This window comes from Arachis ipaensis, chromosome B05, assembly GCF_000816755.2.
Source record: "Arachis ipaensis cultivar K30076 chromosome B05, Araip1.1, whole genome shotgun sequence".
NCBI classification, from domain to species: Eukaryota; Viridiplantae; Streptophyta; class Magnoliopsida; order Fabales; family Fabaceae; genus Arachis; species Arachis ipaensis.
The window spans coordinates 13,556,768-13,568,059 of record NC_029789.2 but is presented as its reverse complement, the minus strand read 5'-3'; the positions used below and the strand labels follow the sequence as shown (position 1 = coordinate 13,568,059).

Sequence of the window (11,292 nt, the reverse complement as noted above, 5' to 3'; positions counted from 1 at the left end):
GCACTCCGACCAACCACTGCACCTCCATTCCCCTTCTTTGTTTTTTCCTCCTGTTTCTAAATTTCAGGTTATTCATCAAATCCCTCTTCAATTCTGTTCTAGTTAGTATTAGCTTTAGGTTGATTTTAGTTAGTTAGCTTGAATTGTCTGATTTTAGTGAATTTAGATGGTTAAGATAAGTTAGAATAAGTTACTAGGTTCTAAGACTGCTGAAAATGTTTGAGTCCCCTTTGTTGTTGATGGATATGTTGTTGAAACTATTTAGTTGAATGATTGATTGTGTTTATTCACTGTGTTAAGGATGGTTTTGCTAAAAAAAAATTGTTGCTAAAATGTTGGATTATGTTTTGCTTGTTTGGAAAGGCCTTAACTTGATGAATTTCACTTTTTGAATTTAATTTTCTAATTAGGATTTGTTGTAGTTGCGGCACGACCTTTAGATTTGAATGGTTATAGTTGATTTGTTGTTAATTTTCACTTTATTCTGATTTTTTGTTGTTGATATGATGAGTCTTATTGCTGATTATTTAATTTGAACTTAGCAATTAAGTAGTATTCTCTTTATTAATATGATTATTGATGCTGAATTTTATTGGTATTTTCTTTGTAGACATGACGACAGATAGAGGTGTCAACGATCAGCCTCGTGGTCGTGGTTGTGGTAGGAGGAGGAGTTCTCAGTCGACCCCATCTACTCCGACCACCCATGGTCGTGCCATAGGGGATAGGTATAGTGGACCAGACGTTCATCATAGTCCCTAACCCAAACTACGTGCCTCCCACCACCTCAACGACGCCGTCTCCATCCGCTTAGGACTCAACTACCTCGGCTACACCTCCTCTAGTGGCAAACACTGTGGTGCCAAAATCATTGCACGGATCCCAGCCAGCTGGTGCCCCTCCCATCGCACGGATGACCATTTGGCCTGACGGAACCTTGGCGTGAGTACTATTTTAACTCTTTTAGATGCAATCCATTTTAGTTAGTGAGCTTAATTTAGTTAACTCAATGTTCCAGTTTTAGTGGATTTAGGTTGTTAAGATAGGTTTGATTTAGGTTAGTTTGTTTAGGTTTGTTAATATAGGTTTGATAAGAACTAGTTCAATTATGGCTATGAATGAAGATTGAATGTGTGAATTGTTGGTTTCATAAATTTGAAATTGAAATATGATGAATTAATTCCTGAAAAGTTGTTGGTTTCATGAATGTTGAGGAAAGATTGGTAGTGTAAACCCCGTTAAAATTAACGAATAATTAGTCAATAAATTAAATTTTGACAAAAAAAATAAAAAATATGAATATTATATTAAATTAGGATAGAGCTCATTAAAACGAGAATTTTGACACTAATTTTAAAGAATTTGGTCCAAGATTGGGTCAAACAGGCCGAACCAGTTGAACCAGGCCCAAATCGGGCCTGTGAGCCCAACCAGCCCACCAATTAAATGAGCCAAGGCTCATATTCTTCCCCAATTTAGCAGAAAGCAACGCTGAACACAGCCAAGGAAAAGAAGGGTTCCGAACCCTTATTCCAATTTCTAACCACCGTAACTCTTCGCTCCAAACTCCGATCGCTGCACCGTTTGTGGCCATGCGACCACCGCATCAAGTTCTACGATTCTACCGGAACAATTTCATAGGTAAGCCACAATTTTACCTCAGTCTCTCTACCCCTTTTATTTTCAAAAATTGTGAGTCTCTATGTTAAAATTTTGTTGATTTTGGTATTCTAGGTTCGATTTAGCTTGCGAAGCTTATCAGACTTGGATGGTTTTGTCCATGGGTATGGTAAGGATTATTAACCCTAATTTAATTCATTGAATTAGTGTATGAGTATTGAATTTTATATATGGATATGTGAATTTGGGTGTATATGTGTTGTGTACATGTGTTAGGTTGTGTAAAAGTAGTTGGAGCTTGAAATTGTGGACGTTAGAATTTTAGTGTTTTGGTGAATTTTGGACCTTGGGGATGTGTTGATTTGGTGATTTTGCCTTGGAAAATACTCATAAATCGGCCAAGGTATGGTTTAGGTTTTATGTATATAATATATGTTCTGTGAAAACTTAGGCTAGATGACCATAGGATAGGATTTGAATGCATATGCATGTTAAATTATTTAGTTCCTTGAAAATAATTGTGAATTAAGTTAGAAGTTGATTGTTGTTTGACATTGGGTATGGAAGAACGAATGTTGGATTATGTGTTAATGATGATTGGTAAACTGATGGTGATGGTCTTATATGGATGATTATGTTGTTGTAGGTAGGAATTAATGTACTAGAATTGTTAACATTGGGGTTTGATGGATGGTGATTGAATTGGAGTGAGGTTGATATAATATTGTATGAGTTAGGGCTAAATTTGCATGATACAGGTTGATTTTGAAAGGATATTTGTTGGAAAGTGGAGGTTTTGAAGTTTTGTGAAAAATTGGTTTTTGGCCGAACTTCGGCGAGCCATAACTTGGCTTCTGGACCCCCAAATGATATCAGACTTGTTTTATATAAAAATTGGGTCCGCGAAGTTTACGCCATTAGACAAACGGATAAAAAATATTTTAAAACGAAAAAGTTATGGGCGTCAAAAAATTTGAGCAAAAAGCTATTTTTTTTAAGTTCTGGCCAAACCAGAATTTCTGGTATATGTGCGCACGCACACCCTTATGCGCACGCTCTGAGCAGGGCCAAGTTTTCACTTGTGCGTACGCACACACCTTGCTTCTCAGCACATGTATTTTTGTAATTTCAGAATGATTTCAAACTTCTAAACCTCTATTTTCATTCTTCCAATCATAAATAATAGTAATGAGCCCAGTATTTAGATGAAGTTAGGAAATGGAGATAACTTGGAGGTGAAGTAAAGCTAAAAAGGTGATGAATTGATTATTCATTGTTATAAATGATTATGTATAGTATTTGGCTTAAGCATTCAAATGATCTGAGATATGAGTTTCCCTGTGTAAAGTACCTTGGCTTGCCACCAAGTGTTCCAGGTTGAAACTCGATACTCTGTTGACCCTACGTCGTAAGGGTGACCGGGCACGTATAAATTTCCGGGAATGGTAACCCCCATTGAGTAAAAATGAATGTATGATTTATGAATGAAAGAGAAAAAGCTATCAAGAGGTGCACATGGGGTCGGGTGATGCCGGGTTCGCCGTGACCCGAACCCGACCCTAAATAATGACCGGGTCTGTTTATGAGACCCTTACCTGGCCCTAGACCCAATAAAATCGTGTTACTTTTGGGCCATACTTAAGCCGGGTCTAGACCGGGTGAAACCCGGGTCTTGATCAACTTTATCACGACATCACCAAAAATTATATTCTACATCTTTTGAACCTCTAAATTTTGGAAAATAATTATTCCATAACATTGTAACATTCACATAATAATAATTTAGAATCTAATAATAATAATTTAAAGTTTCATAATAATAATTATGTCAATTACACACTAAACATTCAAAGTTCAAAAGATAATTAAAACAAAGTTAACAACCAACACAAGATTAATATAATAATAATTTATAGTGTCATACCAACCAATAATAACAAACTATTAAGTAGCAAACAACTACAGAATAAAATTCATTTGATTCGTAGCTTGCTCTCAAGGTTGTGAACTTGATTCTTGTTATGTGGATGTGTTAGTAACATCTGCAAAACATAAAAATTAGTCTCTCAAGATTATCATATGAATTAAATTAAATAATAAAAAAAAAGTAAAGACATCATAAAGTAAATATACCATTAACAGTCTTGTCACTACTGTCAAATTGATCAATCTCAAGTTCTTCAAATATCTGCTTAGAAGGATACAACCAACTTTGAGTGCAGATTAAAGCTTCTGCCATTTTTGGTGACAAAGAGCTACGATAAAGATCAACCACACGCCCACCGGTACTAAAGCATGATTCAGATGCAACAGTTGAAACTGGAATACCAAAGATATCACGGGCTATGGGATAAAGAATTCTATATTTTGATCCATTTAATTTCCACCAAGCCAATATATCAAAATTCTCATATTCGATGTCCACAGGATCTTCGGCCAAATATTTCTCAACATCAGATTTGCTATCTGCATTAGCTTTTTTCTTCTTTTGTTTTTTCCACAAATTCACTCTATTTGCAGCAACACACCTAGCACTAGACTGACTAATGTCTTTATCATCCAAAACAGCTCTAGAGGAACTGACACCATCATCAAAAACTTTATCATCTACAATTTCTTTTGAATAAAATTTGTACAATGTCTCCAATGTAAATTTCACAAAACTAGTCATACTAGTAGCCACTTCCTTATCATATACATCCTCCAAACACCAAGAAAGATAATCAAGTTTGTATCGAGAATTTAAAACAACGTCAACAAGTATCAAAGGATTAAACTTGTCAACTGGTCCCCAATATTTATCGTATTTAGCCTTCATAGAGCATGCCATAGTTCCCAATAATTCAGAATTGTTGTGGCTTCAAGATGTTAGTTGAGAATTTATAGATACAATTTCATGAAAGCATTTGTTTGAAGTAACATGTAAAGAAGATGAGAAACACAAAGTAATCTTATAGAAGATTCTCAAAAAATCAATGAATAGCCTAGCATGTTGCCAATCAAGTGCTGTGGGTGGACCAACTTTCTTTTTACTCCCACTATCCTCTCTAAACCATCTAAAAAAATCAGTTTCTTGATCATAAAGTCTATCAAAAGCTTTTTCAAATTTTTTAGCATGTTCCAACATTAGATAGGTGGAATTCCATCTAGTTGGAACATCTAAACAAACAAGACTTTTAGACTCTATCAACTTAGCCTCAATGCATTCTTTAAATTTTTTAATTCTTTGGGAAGAAGATCTAACATACCTAACAGCATTCCGAATGCTTTCAATGGAGGCATGTTGCTCTTTAATTCCTTCATTCACTATCAAGTTGAGAATATGAGCACAACACCTCATTTGTAAATATTTTCCTCTGCACACCAATCCACCCCTTGCAGCTAATTTTCTTTGAAGGTAAGTGATAGCCCCATCATTTGAAGATGCATTATCTAATGTGATTGTGAAGACCTTTTCAATTCCCCACTCTCTCAAACATGTCTCAATTTCTCTCCCTATTGTTTCTCCCTTGTGGTTCTCAATCAAGCAAAAGTTGAAAATTCTCTTTTGTAGCTTCCATTCGTCATCAACGAAATGTGCAGTTAGGCACATGTAGCTAAAATTTTGATTTGATGTCCAACAATCTGATGTTAAACAAACTCGAGCACATGACTTTGCCAACCAAGCTTTAAGTTTTTTCTTCTCATCTAAATAAAGCTGAAAGCAATCTCTTGACATTATCATCCTGGATGGTACAGTGAATCTTGGCTCAAATCGATTAATCATTTTGCGAAACCCAATCCCTTCGACCACTTTAAAAGGGTGTTCATCAAGGATAATAAACTCAGCCATTGCCTTCCTACAATCTTCCACGCTATAGCAGCCATTGACTTTGAAAGTTTTGCCGGCTTCACCTTCTTCACCAACCTTAGGCATATAACCATGAAGTGTCCCATTTTTGCCTGCTTTGTAAATATCCACTTGTGAGAAATTTTCAAGTGTTTATTCAAAGAATTTGTGCCATGTCTAGTTGGATGACATAGATATACTTTTCGACAGTGATTATATTTGGCCTTGTGCTCTCCATTGGTCTCGCTAAATGGAAGCTATTTAAAATGCGTCCAAACATAAGACTTTGTTCCCTTGTGAGTAGCCTGCTGTCCCTCGTTAGCCTGCTGTCCCTCGACAGCAGCAACCTCATGCTCTATGTCCATAGCTTTGTTGTCCTCATTACTTTGGACTGCAATAGAACTAGGATCTCCTCTTCCCATTTGTGTTTATCTAAACATAAAAAAAACTGAGCATACTTAAACAAGTGTTCACTGTTCAGTCTCATCATTTAACAATAACAAATGCAAAAAGAATTAAATGTTTAATTTACTAATCCAAAAAAGAAAAACAAAACAAATAAGAAAGATTCATAAGTATGTCGGTCTCATTCTTATTATTGTAAAACTTAAGTGAAATAAGGCATAGAGCCATAGATAATAATTGAAGGTAGGTTGAAATGCACGTAAGGATAGAGGTAGAACAGCTAGCATTACTCAATACTCACCAAAGCATTATTAGCGGGAGATCAAACCAGAGCATTACTCAATACTCACCAAAGCATTATTACACAATAACATAAAGTGCAGTAGTGCACAAACCAGGAAGTTCAATTTTTAATAACAATAAAATTTTAAGTGGAAGAGATCAATTACAATTATTAGCGGTGCAAATTACAAAACTAAAATTATTGTTCCTACTTCCTACTTCCAAGAATTTGCTAAGGCAGCCAACAATTATAATTGCAAATTTTTGTTCCTGCTCCCAATTCCTCTCAATTGTTAATTCCTATCTCTAATCAATAACTTCTTCCTACTTTCATCTAACTCGTAACTCTCATCATTGAAGTATTCAAAATACAAACCAGAAAATTAAACACAAAAAAATCAATTTTGTTAGTTTTTCTCAAAATTAAACCAATTATAGCAAGAAAAATATCAACGATTTCATTAGTTCTTTCCAAAAATTAACAAAACAAACAAAATAGGTGAAATATTTAGCACTCAATAGCCCGGTAGTTGCAAGAAAAAATGAAAATCAATGGTTTTTAGCAAAAACAAATTACCTGCTCTGCGTCTTGCGATGAACACTGCGTTGGTGAGAACTCTAAGTCTCTGAGAGATGATTAAAGGCGAGTTACTGGTGCGCGCGGTGTTTGACGGTCAGCAGTTGTGGTGGTTGATCAGACTTGGTGGAGAAAGAGGAAGCTCTCCGTTGGCCGTTGGGGGCTTGGGGCTACGGCGCTGCGCCTCAGGAGAAGTGGGAAACGAGTTTGAGTGATAGAAAGTGAGAGAGTGTGTTGTATGTTGTGCAGTGTGCCCTAACCCCTGAATTTTGTGGGCTATTGGGTTGTGAAACGTGAAGCCTGAGTCCTGAAGAATGAAATTGTGGACATTAAACACAAAGCCAAAAAACAATAAAAATAGTGCATATTTTTTTATTTTTTCTTACTGCACGCACAGGTCCAACGGGCCGGGGCCGGGTGACCCAAAGCTTGGCCCGAACCCGATTTAATAAATAACCGGGGCCATATATTGAAACCTCGGGTTTGACCGGGCCATAACAAAGCCGGGCCAAATTAGCCCCGAAGTCACCGGACTTAGTCCGGATTTTCGGGCCGGACCGGGTCTTGTGCACCCCTAAAGCTATGCATAGACTCATGAGAATGCGTGACGGGGGATAGTCCAAGGGTTTAGCAAACCGAACTTGTCGGGTTGGCTTGATAACCGACAGATGAGACTCATCAGGCATAGGACAGATATGCATCATATTCATATTGTCTGATTTGCTTGTTTGTGAACTATGTAGGATTGCCTATGTGACTATAGCCTGCTATTTGTTATAACTATTAGAGTAAAGTATCGTTTTTGTCCCCAATATTTGGGGTAAGTCTCAAAGTTGTCCATAACGTTTCAAAATTGACTCAATGTTGTCCTGCCGTTAGGGATCCATTAACAGAATTGACTGCAGGACAAAATTGAGATGATTTTGAAACGTTAGGAACTTAAATAGGACGAAAATATTGGGGACAAAAACGATACATAGAAATAAATTTTAATTTTATCCTTTAATAATATCAATTTTTTACTATACACAGTATTCAATTATTTTTTAATCACATCTAAGTAAATTACACTTAATCATATTATTTTCATTATAAATAAATTAATTTTTTTTATAATTTTACTCTTAAATATTTTTAGTTATCATGAAATATTTGTAGAATGATTAGTATATAAACTTGCGGAAAAGAAAAAATAATATATATACAATAAAATATAAATTATATCTTTTGTCTCTAATGTATCAAAATTCTTTAAAATAATAAAAAAATTTATTTAAAATAAAGTAATGTGATTAAGCATAATTTACTTAGATGTAATTAAAAAATAATTGAATACTATGTACAGTAAAAAATTGATATTATTGAAAGACAAAATTGAATTAAAAATTATTTTTATGTATCATTTTTGTCCTAACGTTTTCGTCCTATTTAAGTCCCTAACATTTCAAAATTGTTTCAATTTTGTCCCGCCGTCAATTCTGTTAACGGATCTCTAACGGCAGGACAACATTGAGTCAATTTTAAAACGTTAGGGACTTAAATAGGACGATTGAAACGTTAGGAACAACTTTGGGACTTACCCCAAACGTTGGAGACAAAAATGATACTTTACTCTAACTATTATTTGTACTACTTGTGAACTACTTGAGTTTGCCTTGTTTTGCTTGATTGTCTGTGCAAATCATAGGAGACAGAGGTACGGAGGAAAGATGGGAAAAGTTTAGTGTATAGGTTAAGTTTAGTTAGGTTGAGAACCTTTAGACGACCACGTATTTATGGCTTCTGTTTTTAGTTCCTTAAGCTTTACATTTGATGTCGGCGTTCTAAGATTGTCTCTGACATTCCCTGCGTGGCACCTTTACCATACTGAAAACCTCTGGTTCTCATCCCATACTATGTTGTTGTTTTTTCAGATGCAGGTCGAAGGGCACTTTGCTAGGCGTCTGGACTTCTGAAGCGGAGTGGTTACTGGGTTTCCTTTTGATGTATATTTATGTATATATGTACTTAGTTTTCTCTCCAGACAACCTGTTCTTTTGATCCTCTTAAAGGCTTATGGAGAAATAGGGTTTTGTTTATGTAAATTTGGATTTTGGACATGTATATATATATATGTAAATATTCTTCGGACAGCCTTGGCTTCGCAAGCTGCGTCAGGAGCTAGTTATTATGTATCCTTGACTCTCTAATCTCACTTTCTGTTTACTTATACCTATGATCTTTAGGTTTCTTAGTACGCAAGTAATCCCATTTCCTGAGCATTGCGCTTTTATTTTCGCAATTTTGTTTCACCTGTTTTTTTTAAGGCTCTTAGTTTATTATATTCTTTCTACTATTATATGTATATATTTTATTTTAGAGGTCGTAATACCACACCACCTCTGTTTTACGGCTTAAGCGTAAAGCTCTGTGCGGTAGGGTGTTACAGGTGGACTATTGTGATTGGGAGAATCCTTGAAGGGTGGTTAAATCCGAGTTTTAGGGGAGTTCTGCCGAAATTTCTAAAAAAACATAAATCCTAATAGTACTTTATGATTGGTTTGTTTATGAATCATTGATAGGTCTGCGCTGAACAACAATGCATGTACTCAGGAGATGACTAACATCATCAAGATGATGTACGACCATCCGTGGCCGAGCTATAAGAAGGCCCCAGCTGATACTAGAGACCGATGGTTTCAAAAGTGGGCGGTAAAAATTAAACATTCACAATCATTATCTAGTTTATATCTTTTATTTTTCTTACCACATTAGGTTTCGATTAATTAATTTTAAATGTTTCTTTTGTGCAGGAGAAATTTATATGGGATAGACAACACGATGCCGTCATCTGCAAAATTTTCAACCATCGGATGGGCAGGCGACTGCAGCCGATGATGGAGGACACGCGTAAAATTCACAACCACCTCACCACCTGTCTCCACAACGACATCAAGAAGGCCCTGTTCATTCACTGGGAGACTGATGAGGGGTTTAGGCATCGCCGTTTCACAAATCAAGTAAACATGGCATTAGCCAGGTCGTCGAAGTACGCTGATGGCTCGACCACTTTCATGAAGACAAAGGCCAGACTGGTATATATACAGCTTCTCTCATTTTGTTTTTAAGTCATGTATAATATCTGATATATAATGTCATTGTAACATATTGTTTCAACATGTGTAGTCTAAGTCGCTGGAACGCAAGATAACAATGGTCGAGCTTCAAGTATACCCACACCTTGATGGAAAACAATGAGAGATTTGCTTATCAACGGTCTTATGATCATTATATGAGATACAAGTTGTGATTTTAAATATTTCAATTAACTGTACTAATGTCATACTAATTATAACATGTGTTACACAGGAGTCCTACACGCAGAGACTGGATGCCGCAACTCAGCAATCTTAGGGGAGTAGGGAGGACGGAAGGCACTCTGCCACATCCACTGTCGATCCTTATGCGGTTTGGCGCGAGACCGCATTTGAGTCGTATACGAACCGCATCTACAAAGTGGGCTCGTTCTTCGCTAGCAGCCTCCGCACTTCCGACTTAGAGCCTCTGTCCGCCTCTGTTACTAATCGTGTCATCGATCCCAAGGACGGCATCGATTTGAGGTAGCCCATGAACTTCATGATAAGGGTCAGGAGCTGCAGCAGGCTAAAGAGAGCTATCAGGAAATCCTCACACACGTGACGGACATGATAACCTTAAGCTGGAGTCGAGGTGGGAGCTGAAGCGGCTGCAGCGGATAAAAGCTTAGGTAGTAGCTTACTAGTCTTAGATGGGAGCCAATGGCAGTGGCACTGCCACAGGGGCTCAAACGTCACCGCCTCGTCAGGACCTAAGAGATGACGACGACGACTTTCAGGACATTTAGTGCTTAGGACTTTTTATTTAGACCATTTCATTTATTTCTTTGTATTTGAATAATAGTTTATTTGTATACTTGTTATTTGGATAATCAATTTATTCGAATAATTATTTAATTTAATACAATTGGTTTCAATTTTTTAGAATTTGTCTACTAGTTTTAGAAAACATAAAATTAATTAAAAAAGCACAAAAAAATAAAAAAGCCTTACCATCAAATTCACCGGAAAAAAATTCGATGGTAATGTAGCACGCATCCCCAATTTATGGTGCTACATTTATCGGCAGAATTAATTTGATGGTAAATGTCTATCAAAATTTCAATCCCAGGCCTTAATTTTCGATGCTAATTCTGTCGCAAATTAGCATCAGACAAGAAAATCCGACGATAAAGATTTACTGTCGAGATTTATACCGTCGGATCCAATCCGATGTAAAATATGATAGCAAACTTATTACCATTGGATTAGTTTGGTTTTTTCCTCAGTAAATCTGATAGTTTTCAGCGTTTTTCTTATAGTGTGTGGGGAGATAGATGTGTCAAAGAAAATGTTTGATAGAATGATTGAGAAGATGCTTACTGTAATATTCTAAATTTTTAAAAATTAAATAATGAGTTATTCATGATTATTATTTTATTTAAAAAAATTATTTTTTTTAAATAATTAAATTAAATTTTATAATATTTTAAATTTAAAATCTATTAAAATTTTTAAATAATTTA

General features: G+C 35.9%; 1 pseudogene; it reads left to right on the top strand.

The window, feature by feature from the left end:
• LOC110271924 overlaps window positions 1-11,292 on the top strand; it is a 27,830-nt pseudogene that overhangs the window by 13,506 nt on the left and 3,032 nt on the right.